At 63.3% G+C, this 16208-nt stretch overlaps 16 non-coding genes across 16 annotated transcripts; all 16 read right to left on the bottom strand.

The window, feature by feature from the left end:
- Nucleotides 1–431: 431 nt before the first annotated feature.
- On the bottom strand, nt 432–622 carry LOC138233996 (U2 spliceosomal RNA). Its single transcript, XR_011187736.1, has one exon. It is a non-coding gene; the product is annotated as a U2 spliceosomal RNA (small nuclear RNA).
- An 817-nt stretch (nt 623–1439) lies between these two features.
- LOC138233994 (U2 spliceosomal RNA) lies at nt 1440–1630 on the bottom strand. The gene has a single exon (XR_011187734.1). It is a non-coding gene; the product is annotated as a U2 spliceosomal RNA (small nuclear RNA).
- An 817-nt stretch (nt 1631–2447) lies between these two features.
- LOC138233993 (U2 spliceosomal RNA) lies at nt 2448–2638 on the bottom strand. The gene has a single exon (XR_011187733.1). It is a non-coding gene; the product is annotated as a U2 spliceosomal RNA (small nuclear RNA).
- An 819-nt stretch (nt 2639–3457) lies between these two features.
- On the bottom strand, nt 3458–3648 carry LOC138233992 (U2 spliceosomal RNA). The gene has a single exon (XR_011187732.1). It is a non-coding gene; the product is annotated as a U2 spliceosomal RNA (small nuclear RNA).
- An 823-nt stretch (nt 3649–4471) lies between these two features.
- LOC138233991 (U2 spliceosomal RNA) lies at nt 4472–4662 on the bottom strand. Its single transcript, XR_011187731.1, has one exon. It is a non-coding gene; the product is annotated as a U2 spliceosomal RNA (small nuclear RNA).
- Nucleotides 4663–5479: 817 nt separating this feature from the next.
- LOC138233990 (U2 spliceosomal RNA) lies at nt 5480–5670 on the bottom strand. Its single transcript, XR_011187730.1, has one exon. It is a non-coding gene; the product is annotated as a U2 spliceosomal RNA (small nuclear RNA).
- Nucleotides 5671–6487: 817 nt separating this feature from the next.
- On the bottom strand, nt 6488–6678 carry LOC138233989 (U2 spliceosomal RNA). The gene has a single exon (XR_011187729.1). It is a non-coding gene; the product is annotated as a U2 spliceosomal RNA (small nuclear RNA).
- Nucleotides 6679–7495: 817 nt separating this feature from the next.
- On the bottom strand, nt 7496–7686 carry LOC138233988 (U2 spliceosomal RNA). The gene has a single exon (XR_011187728.1). It is a non-coding gene; the product is annotated as a U2 spliceosomal RNA (small nuclear RNA).
- Nucleotides 7687–8503: 817 nt separating this feature from the next.
- Nucleotides 8504–8694, bottom strand: LOC138233987 (U2 spliceosomal RNA). The gene has a single exon (XR_011187727.1). It is a non-coding gene; the product is annotated as a U2 spliceosomal RNA (small nuclear RNA).
- An 821-nt stretch (nt 8695–9515) lies between these two features.
- On the bottom strand, nt 9516–9706 carry LOC138233986 (U2 spliceosomal RNA). The gene has a single exon (XR_011187726.1). It is a non-coding gene; the product is annotated as a U2 spliceosomal RNA (small nuclear RNA).
- An 817-nt stretch (nt 9707–10523) lies between these two features.
- Nucleotides 10524–10714, bottom strand: LOC138233985 (U2 spliceosomal RNA). Its single transcript, XR_011187725.1, has one exon. It is a non-coding gene; the product is annotated as a U2 spliceosomal RNA (small nuclear RNA).
- Nucleotides 10715–11531: 817 nt separating this feature from the next.
- On the bottom strand, nt 11532–11722 carry LOC138233983 (U2 spliceosomal RNA). Its single transcript, XR_011187723.1, has one exon. It is a non-coding gene; the product is annotated as a U2 spliceosomal RNA (small nuclear RNA).
- An 817-nt stretch (nt 11723–12539) lies between these two features.
- LOC138233982 (U2 spliceosomal RNA) lies at nt 12540–12730 on the bottom strand. Its single transcript, XR_011187722.1, has one exon. It is a non-coding gene; the product is annotated as a U2 spliceosomal RNA (small nuclear RNA).
- An 811-nt stretch (nt 12731–13541) lies between these two features.
- LOC138233981 (U2 spliceosomal RNA) lies at nt 13542–13732 on the bottom strand. The gene has a single exon (XR_011187721.1). It is a non-coding gene; the product is annotated as a U2 spliceosomal RNA (small nuclear RNA).
- An 831-nt stretch (nt 13733–14563) lies between these two features.
- On the bottom strand, nt 14564–14754 carry LOC138233980 (U2 spliceosomal RNA). Its single transcript, XR_011187720.1, has one exon. It is a non-coding gene; the product is annotated as a U2 spliceosomal RNA (small nuclear RNA).
- An 819-nt stretch (nt 14755–15573) lies between these two features.
- On the bottom strand, nt 15574–15764 carry LOC138233979 (U2 spliceosomal RNA). Its single transcript, XR_011187719.1, has one exon. It is a non-coding gene; the product is annotated as a U2 spliceosomal RNA (small nuclear RNA).
- Between the last annotated feature and the right edge of the window lie 444 nt (nt 15765–16208).

The raw sequence follows: 16208 nt of genomic DNA, 5'->3' as shown, positions 1-16208 counted from the left end.
GCCTGCCCGCCTGCCGGAAAAAAAGGAAGAAAAGGTGTATATACTAAGTTTTTTGGAGGGAAACCGCCCGGCTGTCGAAAGGGGCCCGCCTGCGAGGACGGGGACACACACACACACACACATACACACACACACACACACACACACACAAAAGCCACGCCTGCCTCCCTGGGAAAAGGCTGAAAAAACTAAGTTTTTTGGAGGGAAAACGCACGGGAGCCGAAAAGGGGGCCGGCCTGCTTGCCCAGAGAGTCGAGACGCGGGAAAGTGCACAGAGGGAGCACGGGAACGGAGACGGGGAGGGGGAGGGGGAGAGAGAGACACACAGATGGACGAGAGACGAGACCCGAGAAGAAGGAGCTCCAGTCCACCTCGCTTGCTTGCTTGCTTGCTTGCTTGCTAGCTACGTCTGTCTTTTCACCGCTGAGAGAAGGTGGTGCACCGCTCCCGGAGGCGCTGCAATACCGGGCCGATGCGTGGAGAGGACGGAGCAAGCTCCTGATCCAGCTCCCTGTTCCAAAAATCCGTTTAATATGTGGTCCCCCGATGGGGGACGTATCAGATATTAAACTGATAAGAACAGATACTACACTTGATCTTAGCCAAAAGGCCGAGAAGCGATGCCCGACGCCGGCCTTGGGCGGGCGCGCGGGCGTCCGGCTGGCGCGCAGCGGCGCAGGCCGACGCCTCGGGAGCCCGGTCCGCACGCGGCTGCCGGCCGCCCGGACTCCGCTCTCCCCCTCTCTTGCCTGCCTGCTTGCTCGCCTGCCTGCCCGCCAGTCCCGGGCGGGGGCCCTGCTCTTGGATCTCCTGTCAACGGCCCGACAACGACCGCAGCCGCAGGGGGGCGCCAGCCGGCCGGCCTCCTTAGCTTAGGCCCCTCCCACCAGCAGCAGCTGTGCCGAGCGAGCTGCAAGCGAAAGCGGACCGTCGGCACCTGCGGGCAGAGGCAAGGGGCAGCGCTCTCTCGGGAGGGACGGGGACACACACACACACAGACGCGCGCGCCTGCCCGCCTGCCGGAAAAAAAGGAAGAAAAGGTGTATATACTAAGTTTTTTGGAGGGAAACCGCCCGGCTGTCGAAAGGGGCCCGCCTGCGAGGACGGGGACACACACACACACACACACACACATACACACACACACACACACACACACAAAGCCACGCCTGCCTCCCTGGGAAAAGGCTGAAAAAACTAAGTTTTTTGGAGGGAAAACGCACGGGAGCCGAAAAGGGGGCCGGCCTGCTTGCCCAGAGAGTCGAGACGCGGGAAAGTGCACAGAGGGAGCACGGGAACGGAGACGGGGAGGGGGAGGGGGAGAGAGAGACACACAGATGGACAGAGACGAGACCCGAGAAGAAGGAGCTCCAGTCCACCTCGCTTGCTTGCTTGCTTGCTTGCTTGCTAGCTACGTCTGTCTTTTCACCGCTGAGAGAAGGTGGTGCACCGCTCCCGGAGGCGCTGCAATACCGGGCCGATGCGTGGAGAGGACGGAGCAAGCTCCTGATCCAGCTCCCTGTTCCAAAAATCCGTTTAATATGTGGTCCCCCGATGGGGGACGTATCAGATATTAAACTGATAAGAACAGATACTACACTTGATCTTAGCCAAAAGGCCGAGAAGCGATGCCCGACGCCGGCCTTGGGCGGGCGCGCGGGCGTCCGGCTGGCGCGCAGCGGCGCAGGCCGACGCCTCGGGAGCCCGGTCCGCACGCGGCTGCCGGCCGCCCGGACTCCGCTCTCCCCCTCTCTTGCCTGCCTGCTTGCTCGCCTGCCTGCCCGCCAGTCCCGGGCGGGGGCCCTGCTCTTGGATCTCCTGTCAACGGCCCGACAACGACCGCAGCCGCAGGGGGGCGCCAGCCGGCCGGCCTCCTTAGCTTAGGCCCCTCCCACCAGCAGCAGCTGTGCCGAGCGAGCTGCAAGCGAAAGCGGACCGTCGGCACCTGCGGGCAGAGGCAAGGGGCAGCGCTCTCTCGGGAGGGACGGGGACACACACACACACAGACGCGCGCGCCTGCCCGCCTGCCGGAAAAAAAGGAAGAAAAGGTGTATATACTAAGTTTTTTGGAGGGAAACCGCCCGGCTGTCGAAAGGGGCCCGCCTGCGAGGACGGGGACACACACACACACACACACACATACACACACACACACACACACACACAAAAGCCACGCCTGCCTCCCTGGGAAAAGGCTGAAAAAACTAAGTTTTTTGGAGGGAAAACGCACGGGAGCCGAAAAGGGGGCCGGCCTGCTTGCCCAGAGAGTCGAGACGCGGGAAAGTGCACAGAGGGAGCACGGGAACGGAGACGGGGAGGGGGAGGGGGAGAGAGAGACACACAGATGGACGAGAGACGAGACCCGAGAAGAAGGAGCTCCAGTCCACCTCGCTTGCTTGCTTGCTTGCTTGCTTGCTAGCTACGTCTGTCTTTTCACCGCTGAGAGAAGGTGGTGCACCGCTCCCGGAGGCGCTGCAATACCGGGCCGATGCGTGGAGAGGACGGAGCAAGCTCCTGATCCAGCTCCCTGTTCCAAAAATCCGTTTAATATGTGGTCCCCCGATGGGGGACGTATCAGATATTAAACTGATAAGAACAGATACTACACTTGATCTTAGCCAAAAGGCCGAGAAGCGATGCCCGACGCCGGCCTTGGGCGGGCGCGCGGGCGTCCGGCTGGCGCGCAGCGGCGCAGGCCGACGCCTCGGGAGCCCGGTCCGCACGCGGCTGCCGGCCGCCCGGACTCCGCTCTCCCCCTCTCTTGCCTGCCTGCTTGCTCGCCTGCCTGCCCGCCAGTCCCGGGCGGGGGCCCTGCTCTTGGATCTCCTGTCAACGGCCCGACAACGACCGCAGCCGCAGGGGGGCGCCAGCCGGCCGGCCTCCTTAGCTTAGGCCCCTCCCACCAGCAGCAGCTGTGCCGAGCGAGCTGCAAGCGAAAGCGGACCGTCGGCACCTGCGGGCAGAGGCAAGGGGCAGCGCTCTCTCGGGAGGGACGGGGACACACACACACACAGACGCGCGCGCCTGCCCGCCTGCCGGAAAAAAAGGAAGAAAAGGTGTATATACTAAGTTTTTTGGAGGGAAACCGCCCGGCTGTCGAAAGGGGCCCGCCTGCGAGGACGGGGACACACACACACACACACACACATACACACACACACACACACACACACACAAAAGCCACGCCTGCCTCCCTGGGAAAAGGCTGAAAAAACTAAGTTTTTTGGAGGGAAAACGCACGGGAGCCGAAAAGGGGGCCGGCCTGCTTGCCCAGAGAGTCGAGACGCGGGAAAGTGCACAGAGGGAGCACGGGAACGGAGACGGGGAGGGGGAGGGGGAGAGAGAGACACACAGATGGACGAGAGACGAGACCCGAGAAGAAGGAGCTCCAGTCCACCTCGCTTGCTTGCTTGCTTGCTTGCTTGCTAGCTACGTCTGTCTTTTCACCGCTGAGAGAAGGTGGTGCACCGCTCCCGGAGGCGCTGCAATACCGGGCCGATGCGTGGAGAGGACGGAGCAAGCTCCTGATCCAGCTCCCTGTTCCAAAAATCCGTTTAATATGTGGTCCCCCGATGGGGGACGTATCAGATATTAAACTGATAAGAACAGATACTACACTTGATCTTAGCCAAAAGGCCGAGAAGCGATGCCCGACGCCGGCCTTGGGCGGGCGCGCGGGCGTCCGGCTGGCGCGCAGCGGCGCAGGCCGACGCCTCGGGAGCCCGGTCCGCACGCGGCTGCCGGCCGCCCGGACTCCGCTCTCCCCCTCTCTTGCCTGCCTGCTTGCTCGCCTGCCTGCCCGCCAGTCCCGGGCGGGGGCCCTGCTCTTGGATCTCCTGTCAACGGCCCGACAACGACCGCAGCCGCAGGGGGGCGCCAGCCGGCCGGCCTCCTTAGCTTAGGCCCCTCCCACCAGCAGCAGCTGTGCCGAGCGAGCTGCAAGCGAAAGCGGACCGTCGGCACCTGCGGGCAGAGGCAAGGGGCAGCGCTCTCTCGGGAGGGACGGGGACACACACACACACAGACGCGCGCGCCTGCCCGCCTGCCGGAAAAAAAGGAAGAAAAGGTGTATATACTAAGTTTTTTGGAGGGAAACCGCCCGGCTGTCGAAAGGGGCCCGCCTGCGAGGACGGGGACACACACACACACACACACACACACACACATACACACACACACACACACACACAAAAGCCACGCCTGCCTCCCTGGGAAAAGGCTGAAAAAACTAAGTTTTTTGGAGGGAAAACGCACGGGAGCCGAAAAGGGGGCCGGCCTGCTTGCCCAGAGAGTCGAGACGCGGGAAAGTGCACAGAGGGAGCACGGGAACGGAGACGGGGAGGGGGAGGGGGAGAGAGAGACACACAGATGGACGAGAGACGAGACCCGAGAAGAAGGAGCTCCAGTCCACCTCGCTTGCTTGCTTGCTTGCTTGCTTGCTAGCTACGTCTGTCTTTTCACCGCTGAGAGAAGGTGGTGCACCGCTCCCGGAGGCGCTGCAATACCGGGCCGATGCGTGGAGAGGACGGAGCAAGCTCCTGATCCAGCTCCCTGTTCCAAAAATCCGTTTAATATGTGGTCCCCCGATGGGGGACGTATCAGATATTAAACTGATAAGAACAGATACTACACTTGATCTTAGCCAAAAGGCCGAGAAGCGATGCCCGACGCCGGCCTTGGGCGGGCGCGCGGGCGTCCGGCTGGCGCGCAGCGGCGCAGGCCGACGCCTCGGGAGCCCGGTCCGCACGCGGCTGCCGGCCGCCCGGACTCCGCTCTCCCCCTCTCTTGCCTGCCTGCTTGCTCGCCTGCCTGCCCGCCAGTCCCGGGCGGGGGCCCTGCTCTTGGATCTCCTGTCAACGGCCCGACAACGACCGCAGCCGCAGGGGGGCGCCAGCCGGCCGGCCTCCTTAGCTTAGGCCCCTCCCACCAGCAGCAGCTGTGCCGAGCGAGCTGCAAGCGAAAGCGGACCGTCGGCACCTGCGGGCAGAGGCAAGGGGCAGCGCTCTCTCGGGAGGGACGGGGACACACACACACACAGACGCGCGCGCCTGCCCGCCTGCCGGAAAAAAAGGAAGAAAAGGTGTATATACTAAGTTTTTTGGAGGGAAACCGCCCGGCTGTCGAAAGGGGCCCGCCTGCGAGGACGGGGACACACACACACACACACACACATACACACACACACACACACACACACAAAAGCCACGCCTGCCTCCCTGGGAAAAGGCTGAAAAAACTAAGTTTTTTGGAGGGAAAACGCACGGGAGCCGAAAAGGGGGCCGGCCTGCTTGCCCAGAGAGTCGAGACGCGGGAAAGTGCACAGAGGGAGCACGGGAACGGAGACGGGGAGGGGGAGGGGGAGAGAGAGACACACAGATGGACGAGAGACGAGACCCGAGAAGAAGGAGCTCCAGTCCACCTCGCTTGCTTGCTTGCTTGCTTGCTTGCTAGCTACGTCTGTCTTTTCACCGCTGAGAGAAGGTGGTGCACCGCTCCCGGAGGCGCTGCAATACCGGGCCGATGCGTGGAGAGGACGGAGCAAGCTCCTGATCCAGCTCCCTGTTCCAAAAATCCGTTTAATATGTGGTCCCCCGATGGGGGACGTATCAGATATTAAACTGATAAGAACAGATACTACACTTGATCTTAGCCAAAAGGCCGAGAAGCGATGCCCGACGCCGGCCTTGGGCGGGCGCGCGGGCGTCCGGCTGGCGCGCAGCGGCGCAGGCCGACGCCTCGGGAGCCCGGTCCGCACGCGGCTGCCGGCCGCCCGGACTCCGCTCTCCCCCTCTCTTGCCTGCCTGCTTGCTCGCCTGCCTGCCCGCCAGTCCCGGGCGGGGGCCCTGCTCTTGGATCTCCTGTCAACGGCCCGACAACGACCGCAGCCGCAGGGGGGCGCCAGCCGGCCGGCCTCCTTAGCTTAGGCCCCTCCCACCAGCAGCAGCTGTGCCGAGCGAGCTGCAAGCGAAAGCGGACCGTCGGCACCTGCGGGCAGAGGCAAGGGGCAGCGCTCTCTCGGGAGGGACGGGGACACACACACACACAGACGCGCGCGCCTGCCCGCCTGCCGGAAAAAAAGGAAGAAAAGGTGTATATACTAAGTTTTTTGGAGGGAAACCGCCCGGCTGTCGAAAGGGGCCCGCCTGCGAGGACGGGGACACACACACACACACACACACATACACACACACACACACACACACACAAAAGCCACGCCTGCCTCCCTGGGAAAAGGCTGAAAAAACTAAGTTTTTTGGAGGGAAAACGCACGGGAGCCGAAAAGGGGGCCGGCCTGCTTGCCCAGAGAGTCGAGACGCGGGAAAGTGCACAGAGGGAGCACGGGAACGGAGACGGGGAGGGGGAGGGGGAGAGAGAGACACACAGATGGACGAGAGACGAGACCCGAGAAGAAGGAGCTCCAGTCCACCTCGCTTGCTTGCTTGCTTGCTTGCTTGCTAGCTACGTCTGTCTTTTCACCGCTGAGAGAAGGTGGTGCACCGCTCCCGGAGGCGCTGCAATACCGGGCCGATGCGTGGAGAGGACGGAGCAAGCTCCTGATCCAGCTCCCTGTTCCAAAAATCCGTTTAATATGTGGTCCCCCGATGGGGGACGTATCAGATATTAAACTGATAAGAACAGATACTACACTTGATCTTAGCCAAAAGGCCGAGAAGCGATGCCCGACGCCGGCCTTGGGCGGGCGCGCGGGCGTCCGGCTGGCGCGCAGCGGCGCAGGCCGACGCCTCGGGAGCCCGGTCCGCACGCGGCTGCCGGCCGCCCGGACTCCGCTCTCCCCCTCTCTTGCCTGCCTGCTTGCTCGCCTGCCTGCCCGCCAGTCCCGGGCGGGGGCCCTGCTCTTGGATCTCCTGTCAACGGCCCGACAACGACCGCAGCCGCAGGGGGGCGCCAGCCGGCCGGCCTCCTTAGCTTAGGCCCCTCCCACCAGCAGCAGCTGTGCCGAGCGAGCTGCAAGCGAAAGCGGACCGTCGGCACCTGCGGGCAGAGGCAAGGGGCAGCGCTCTCTCGGGAGGGACGGGGACACACACACACACAGACGCGCGCGCCTGCCCGCCTGCCGGAAAAAAAGGAAGAAAAGGTGTATATACTAAGTTTTTTGGAGGGAAACCGCCCGGCTGTCGAAAGGGGCCCGCCTGCGAGGACGGGGACACACACACACACACACACACACATACACACACACACACACACACACAAAAGCCACGCCTGCCTCCCTGGGAAAAGGCTGAAAAAACTAAGTTTTTTGGAGGGAAAACGCACGGGAGCCGAAAAGGGGGCCGGCCTGCTTGCCCAGAGAGTCGAGACGCGGGAAAGTGCACAGAGGGAGCACGGGAACGGAGACGGGGAGGGGGAGGGGGAGAGAGAGACACACAGATGGACGAGAGACGAGACCCGAGAAGAAGGAGCTCCAGTCCACCTCGCTTGCTTGCTTGCTTGCTTGCTTGCTAGCTACGTCTGTCTTTTCACCGCTGAGAGAAGGTGGTGCACCGCTCCCGGAGGCGCTGCAATACCGGGCCGATGCGTGGAGAGGACGGAGCAAGCTCCTGATCCAGCTCCCTGTTCCAAAAATCCGTTTAATATGTGGTCCCCCGATGGGGGACGTATCAGATATTAAACTGATAAGAACAGATACTACACTTGATCTTAGCCAAAAGGCCGAGAAGCGATGCCCGACGCCGGCCTTGGGCGGGCGCGCGGGCGTCCGGCTGGCGCGCAGCGGCGCAGGCCGACGCCTCGGGAGCCCGGTCCGCACGCGGCTGCCGGCCGCCCGGACTCCGCTCTCCCCCTCTCTTGCCTGCCTGCTTGCTCGCCTGCCTGCCCGCCAGTCCCGGGCGGGGGCCCTGCTCTTGGATCTCCTGTCAACGGCCCGACAACGACCGCAGCCGCAGGGGGGCGCCAGCCGGCCGGCCTCCTTAGCTTAGGCCCCTCCCACCAGCAGCAGCTGTGCCGAGCGAGCTGCAAGCGAAAGCGGACCGTCGGCACCTGCGGGCAGAGGCAAGGGGCAGCGCTCTCTCGGGAGGGACGGGGACACACACACACACAGACGCGCGCGCCTGCCCGCCTGCCGGAAAAAAAGGAAGAAAAGGTGTATATACTAAGTTTTTTGGAGGGAAACCGCCCGGCTGTCGAAAGGGGCCCGCCTGCGAGGACGGGGACACACACACACACACACACACATACACACACACACACACACACACACAAAAGCCACGCCTGCCTCCCTGGGAAAAGGCTGAAAAAACTAAGTTTTTTGGAGGGAAAACGCACGGGAGCCGAAAAGGGGGCCGGCCTGCTTGCCCAGAGAGTCGAGACGCGGGAAAGTGCACAGAGGGAGCACGGGAACGGAGACGGGGAGGGGGAGGGGGAGAGAGAGACACACAGATGGACGAGAGACGAGACCCGAGAAGAAGGAGCTCCAGTCCACCTCGCTTGCTTGCTTGCTTGCTTGCTTGCTAGCTACGTCTGTCTTTTCACCGCTGAGAGAAGGTGGTGCACCGCTCCCGGAGGCGCTGCAATACCGGGCCGATGCGTGGAGAGGACGGAGCAAGCTCCTGATCCAGCTCCCTGTTCCAAAAATCCGTTTAATATGTGGTCCCCCGATGGGGGACGTATCAGATATTAAACTGATAAGAACAGATACTACACTTGATCTTAGCCAAAAGGCCGAGAAGCGATGCCCGACGCCGGCCTTGGGCGGGCGCGCGGGCGTCCGGCTGGCGCGCAGCGGCGCAGGCCGACGCCTCGGGAGCCCGGTCCGCACGCGGCTGCCGGCCGCCCGGACTCCGCTCTCCCCCTCTCTTGCCTGCCTGCTTGCTCGCCTGCCTGCCCGCCAGTCCCGGGCGGGGGCCCTGCTCTTGGATCTCCTGTCAACGGCCCGACAACGACCGCAGCCGCAGGGGGGCGCCAGCCGGCCGGCCTCCTTAGCTTAGGCCCCTCCCACCAGCAGCAGCTGTGCCGAGCGAGCTGCAAGCGAAAGCGGACCGTCGGCACCTGCGGGCAGAGGCAAGGGGCAGCGCTCTCTCGGGAGGGACGGGGACACACACACACACAGACGCGCGCGCCTGCCCGCCTGCCGGAAAAAAAGGAAGAAAAGGTGTATATACTAAGTTTTTTGGAGGGAAACCGCCCGGCTGTCGAAAGGGGCCCGCCTGCGAGGACGGGGACACACACACACACACACACACACACATACACACACACACACACACACACACAAAAGCCACGCCTGCCTCCCTGGGAAAAGGCTGAAAAAACTAAGTTTTTTGGAGGGAAAACGCACGGGAGCCGAAAAGGGGGCCGGCCTGCTTGCCCAGAGAGTCGAGACGCGGGAAAGTGCACAGAGGGAGCACGGGAACGGAGACGGGGAGGGGGAGGGGGAGAGAGAGACACACAGATGGACGAGAGACGAGACCCGAGAAGAAGGAGCTCCAGTCCACCTCGCTTGCTTGCTTGCTTGCTTGCTTGCTAGCTACGTCTGTCTTTTCACCGCTGAGAGAAGGTGGTGCACCGCTCCCGGAGGCGCTGCAATACCGGGCCGATGCGTGGAGAGGACGGAGCAAGCTCCTGATCCAGCTCCCTGTTCCAAAAATCCGTTTAATATGTGGTCCCCCGATGGGGGACGTATCAGATATTAAACTGATAAGAACAGATACTACACTTGATCTTAGCCAAAAGGCCGAGAAGCGATGCCCGACGCCGGCCTTGGGCGGGCGCGCGGGCGTCCGGCTGGCGCGCAGCGGCGCAGGCCGACGCCTCGGGAGCCCGGTCCGCACGCGGCTGCCGGCCGCCCGGACTCCGCTCTCCCCCTCTCTTGCCTGCCTGCTTGCTCGCCTGCCTGCCCGCCAGTCCCGGGCGGGGGCCCTGCTCTTGGATCTCCTGTCAACGGCCCGACAACGACCGCAGCCGCAGGGGGGCGCCAGCCGGCCGGCCTCCTTAGCTTAGGCCCCTCCCACCAGCAGCAGCTGTGCCGAGCGAGCTGCAAGCGAAAGCGGACCGTCGGCACCTGCGGGCAGAGGCAAGGGGCAGCGCTCTCTCGGGAGGGACGGGGACACACACACACACAGACGCGCGCGCCTGCCCGCCTGCCGGAAAAAAAGGAAGAAAAGGTGTATATACTAAGTTTTTTGGAGGGAAACCGCCCGGCTGTCGAAAGGGGCCCGCCTGCGAGGACGGGGACACACACACACACACACACACATACACACACACACACACACACACACAAAAGCCACGCCTGCCTCCCTGGGAAAAGGCTGAAAAAACTAAGTTTTTTGGAGGGAAAACGCACGGGAGCCGAAAAGGGGGCCGGCCTGCTTGCCCAGAGAGTCGAGACGCGGGAAAGTGCACAGAGGGAGCACGGGAACGGAGACGGGGAGGGGGAGGGGGAGAGAGAGACACACAGATGGACGAGAGACGAGACCCGAGAAGAAGGAGCTCCAGTCCACCTCGCTTGCTTGCTTGCTTGCTTGCTTGCTAGCTACGTCTGTCTTTTCACCGCTGAGAGAAGGTGGTGCACCGCTCCCGGAGGCGCTGCAATACCGGGCCGATGCGTGGAGAGGACGGAGCAAGCTCCTGATCCAGCTCCCTGTTCCAAAAATCCGTTTAATATGTGGTCCCCCGATGGGGGACGTATCAGATATTAAACTGATAAGAACAGATACTACACTTGATCTTAGCCAAAAGGCCGAGAAGCGATGCCCGACGCCGGCCTTGGGCGGGCGCGCGGGCGTCCGGCTGGCGCGCAGCGGCGCAGGCCGACGCCTCGGGAGCCCGGTCCGCACGCGGCTGCCGGCCGCCCGGACTCCGCTCTCCCCCTCTCTTGCCTGCCTGCTTGCTCGCCTGCCTGCCCGCCAGTCCCGGGCGGGGGCCCTGCTCTTGGATCTCCTGTCAACGGCCCGACAACGACCGCAGCCGCAGGGGGGCGCCAGCCGGCCGGCCTCCTTAGCTTAGGCCCCTCCCACCAGCAGCAGCTGTGCCGAGCGAGCTGCAAGCGAAAGCGGACCGTCGGCACCTGCGGGCAGAGGCAAGGGGCAGCGCTCTCTCGGGAGGGACGGGGACACACACACACACAGACGCGCGCGCCTGCCCGCCTGCCGGAAAAAAAGGAAGAAAAGGTGTATATACTAAGTTTTTTGGAGGGAAACCGCCCGGCTGTCGAAAGGGGCCCGCCTGCGAGGACGGGGACACACACACACACACACACACATACACACACACACACACACACACACAAAAGCCACGCCTGCCTCCCTGGGAAAAGGCTGAAAAAACTAAGTTTTTTGGAGGGAAAACGCACGGGAGCCGAAAAGGGGGCCGGCCTGCTTGCCCAGAGAGTCGAGACGCGGGAAAGTGCACAGAGGGAGCACGGGAACGGAGACGGGGAGGGGGAGGGGGAGAGAGAGACACACAGATGGACGAGAGACGAGACCCGAGAAGAAGGAGCTCCAGTCCACCTCGCTTGCTTGCTTGCTTGCTTGCTTGCTAGCTACGTCTGTCTTTTCACCGCTGAGAGAAGGTGGTGCACCGCTCCCGGAGGCGCTGCAATACCGGGCCGATGCGTGGAGAGGACGGAGCAAGCTCCTGATCCAGCTCCCTGTTCCAAAAATCCGTTTAATATGTGGTCCCCCGATGGGGGACGTATCAGATATTAAACTGATAAGAACAGATACTACACTTGATCTTAGCCAAAAGGCCGAGAAGCGATGCCCGACGCCGGCCTTGGGCGGGCGCGCGGGCGTCCGGCTGGCGCGCAGCGGCGCAGGCCGACGCCTCGGGAGCCCGGTCCGCACGCGGCTGCCGGCCGCCCGGACTCCGCTCTCCCCCTCTCTTGCCTGCCTGCTTGCTCGCCTGCCTGCCCGCCAGTCCCGGGCGGGGGCCCTGCTCTTGGATCTCCTGTCAACGGCCCGACAACGACCGCAGCCGCAGGGGGGCGCCAGCCGGCCGGCCTCCTTAGCTTAGGCCCCTCCCACCAGCAGCAGCTGTGCCGAGCGAGCTGCAAGCGAAAGCGGACCGTCGGCACCTGCGGGCAGAGGCAAGGGGCAGCGCTCTCTCGGGAGGGACGGGGACACACACACACACAGACGCGCGCGCCTGCCCGCCTGCCGGAAAAAAAGGAAGAAAAGGTGTATATACTAAGTTTTTTGGAGGGAAACCGCCCGGCTGTCGAAAGGGGCCCGCCTGCGAGGACGGGGACACACACACACACACACACACACATACACACACACACACACACACACAAAAGCCACGCCTGCCTCCCTGGGAAAAGGCTGAAAAAACTAAGTTTTTTGGAGGGAAAACGCACGGGAGCCGAAAAGGGGGCCGGCCTGCTTGCCCAGAGAGTCGAGACGCGGGAAAGTGCACAGAGGGAGCACGGGAACGGAGACGGGGAGGGGGAGGGGGAGAGAGAGACACACAGATGGACGAGAGACGAGACCCGAGAAGAAGGAGCTCCAGTCCACCTCGCTTGCTTGCTTGCTTGCTTGCTTGCTAGCTACGTCTGTCTTTTCACCGCTGAGAGAAGGTGGTGCACCGCTCCCGGAGGCGCTGCAATACCGGGCCGATGCGTGGAGAGGACGGAGCAAGCTCCTGATCCAGCTCCCTGTTCCAAAAATCCGTTTAATATGTGGTCCCCCGATGGGGGACGTATCAGATATTAAACTGATAAGAACAGATACTACACTTGATCTTAGCCAAAAGGCCGAGAAGCGATGCCCGACGCCGGCCTTGGGCGGGCGCGCGGGCGTCCGGCTGGCGCGCAGCGGCGCAGGCCGACGCCTCGGGAGCCCGGTCCGCACGCGGCTGCCGGCCGCCCGGACTCCGCTCTCCCCCTCTCTTGCCTGCCTGCTTGCTCGCCTGCCTGCCCGCCAGTCCCGGGCGGGGGCCCTGCTCTTGGATCTCCTGTCAACGGCCCGACAACGACCGCAGCCGCAGGGGGGCGCCAGCCGGCCGGCCTCCTTAGCTTAGGCCCCTCCCACCAGCAGCAGCTGTGCCGAGCGAGCTGCAAGCGAAAGCGGACCGTCGGCACCTGCGGGCAGAGGCAAGGGGCAGCGCTCTCTCGGGAGGGACGGGGACACACACACACACAGACGCGCGCGCCTGCCCGCCTGCCGGAAAAAAAGGAAGAAAAGGTGTATATACTAAGTTTTTTGGAGGGAAACCGCCCGGCTGTCGAAAGGGGCCCGCCTGCGAGGACGGGGACACACACACACACACACATACACACACACACACACACACACAAAAGCCACGCCTGCCTCCCTGGGAAAAGGCTGAAAAAACTAAGTTTTTTGGAGGGAAAACGCACGGGAGCCGAAAAGGGGGCCGGCCTGCTTGCCCAGAGAGTCGAGACGCGGGAAAGTGCACAGAGGGAGCACGGGAACGGAGACGGGGAGGGGGAGGGGGAGAGAGAGACACACAGATGGACGAGAGACGAGACCCGAGAAGAAGGAGCTCCAGTCCACCTCGCTTGCTTGCTTGCTTGCTTGCTTGCTAGCTACGTCTGTCTTTTCACCGCTGAGAGAAGGTGGTGCACCGCTCCCGGAGGCGCTGCAATACCGGGCCGATGCGTGGAGAGGACGGAGCAAGCTCCTGATCCAGCTCCCTGTTCCAAAAATCCGTTTAATATGTGGTCCCCCGATGGGGGACGTATCAGATATTAAACTGATAAGAACAGATACTACACTTGATCTTAGCCAAAAGGCCGAGAAGCGATGCCCGACGCCGGCCTTGGGCGGGCGCGCGGGCGTCCGGCTGGCGCGCAGCGGCGCAGGCCGACGCCTCGGGAGCCCGGTCCGCACGCGGCTGCCGGCCGCCCGGACTCCGCTCTCCCCCTCTCTTGCCTGCCTGCTTGCTCGCCTGCCTGCCCGCCAGTCCCGGGCGGGGGCCCTGCTCTTGGATCTCCTGTCAACGGCCCGACAACGACCGCAGCCGCAGGGGGGCGCCAGCCGGCCGGCCTCCTTAGCTTAGGCCCCTCCCACCAGCAGCAGCTGTGCCGAGCGAGCTGCAAGCGAAAGCGGACCGTCGGCACCTGCGGGCAGAGGCAAGGGGCAGCGCTCTCTCGGGAGGGACGGGGACACACACACACACAGACGCGCGCGCCTGCCCGCCTGCCGGAAAAAAAGGAAGAAAAGGTGTATATACTAAGTTTTTTGGAGGGAAACCGCCCGGCTGTCGAAAGGGGCCCGCCTGCGAGGACGGGGACACACACACACACACACACACATACACACACACACACACACACACACACAAGCCACGCCTGCCTCCCTGGGAAAAGGCTGAAAAAACTAAGTTTTTTGGAGGGAAAACGCACGGGAGCCGAAAAGGGGGCCGGCCTGCTTGCCCAGAGAGTCGAGACGCGGGAAAGTGCACAGAGGGAGCACGGGAACGGAGACGGGGAGGGGGAGGGGGAGAGAGAGACACACAGATGGACGAGAGACGAGACCCGAGAAGAAGGAGCTCCAGTCCACCTCGCTTGCTTGCTTGCTTGCTTGCTTGCGCTTGCTTGCTTGCTAGCTACGTCTGTCTTTTCACCGCTGAGAGAAGGTGGTGCACCGCTCCCGGAGGCGCTGCAATACCGGGCCGATGCGTGGAGAGGACGGAGCAAGCTCCTGATCCAGCTCCCTGTTCCAAAAATCCGTTTAATATGTGGTCCCCCGATGGGGGACGTATCAGATATTAAACTGATAAGAACAGATACTACACTTGATCTTAGCCAAAAGGCCGAGAAGCGATGCCCGACGCCGGCCTTGGGCGGGCGCGCGGGCGTCCGGCTGGCGCGCAGCGGCGCAGGCCGACGCCTCGGGAGCCCGGTCCGCACGCGGCTGCCGGCCGCCCGGACTCCGCTCTCCCCCTCTCTTGCCTGCCTGCTTGCTCGCCTGCCTGCCCGCCAGTCCCGGGCGGGGGCCCTGCTCTTGGATCTCCTGTCAACGGCCCGACAACGACCGCAGCCGCAGGGGGGCGCCAGCCGGCCGGCCTCCTTAGCTTAGGCCCCTCCCACCAGCAGCAGCTGTGCCGAGCGAGCTGCAAGCGAAAGCGGACCGTCGGCACCTGCGGGCAGAGGCAAGGGGCAGCGCTCTCTCGGGAGGGACGGGGACACACACACACACAGACGCGCGCGCCTGCCCGCCTGCCGGAAAAAAAGGAAGAAAAGGTGTATATACTAAGTTTTTTGGAGGGAAACCGCCCGGCTGTCGAAAGGGGCCCGCCTGCGAGGACGGGGACACACACACACACACACACACACATACACACACACACACACACACACACAAAAGCCACGCCTGCCTCCCTGGGAAAAGGCTGAAAAAACTAAGTTTTTTGGAGGGAAAACGCACGGGAGCCGAAAAGGGGGCCGGCCTGCTTGCCCAGAGAGTCGAGACGCGGGAAAGTGCACAGAGGGAGCACGGGAACGGAGACGGGGAGGGGGAGGGGGAGAGAGAGACACACAGATGGACGAGAGACGAGACCCGAGAAGAAGGAGCTCCAGTCCACCTCGCTTGCTTGCTTGCTTGCTTGCTTGCTAGCTACGTCTGTCTTTTCACCGCTGAGAGAAGGTGGTGCACCGCTCCCGGAGGCGCTGCAATACCGGGCCGATGCGTGGAGAGGACGGAGCAAGCTCCTGATCCAGCTCCCTGTTCCAAAAATCCGTTTAATATGTGGTCCCCCGATGGGGGACGTATCAGATATTAAACTGATAAGAACAGATACTACACTTGATCTTAGCCAAAAGGCCGAGAAGCGATGCCCGACGCCGGCCTTGGGCGGGCGCGCGGGCGTCCGGCTGGCGCGCAGCGGCGCAGGCCGACGCCTCGGGAGCCCGGTCCGCACGCGGCTGCCGGCCGCCCGGACTCCGCTCTCCCCCTCTCTTGCCTGCCTGCTTGCTCGCCTGCCTGCCCGCCAGTCCCGGGCGGGGGCCCTGCTCTTGGATCTCCTGTCAACGGCCCGACAACGACCGCAGCCGCAGGGGGGCGCCAGCCGGCCGGCCTCCTTAGCTTAGGCCCCTCCCACCAGCAGCAGCTGTGCCGAGCGAGCTGCAAGCGAAAGCGGACCGTCGGCACCTGCGGGCAGAGGCAAGGGGCAGCGCTCTCTCGGGAGGGACGGGGACACACACACACACAGACGCGCGCGCCTGCCCGCCTGCCGGAAAAAAAGGAAGAAAAGGTGTATATACTAAGTTTTTTGGAGGG

Source organism: Lepisosteus oculatus, unplaced genomic scaffold (assembly GCF_040954835.1).
Source record: "Lepisosteus oculatus isolate fLepOcu1 unplaced genomic scaffold, fLepOcu1.hap2 HAP2_SCAFFOLD_702, whole genome shotgun sequence".
In the NCBI taxonomy this organism is placed as follows: Eukaryota; Metazoa; Chordata; class Actinopteri; order Semionotiformes; family Lepisosteidae; genus Lepisosteus; species Lepisosteus oculatus.
This window is presented reverse-complemented; position numbering and strand designations above follow the sequence as displayed.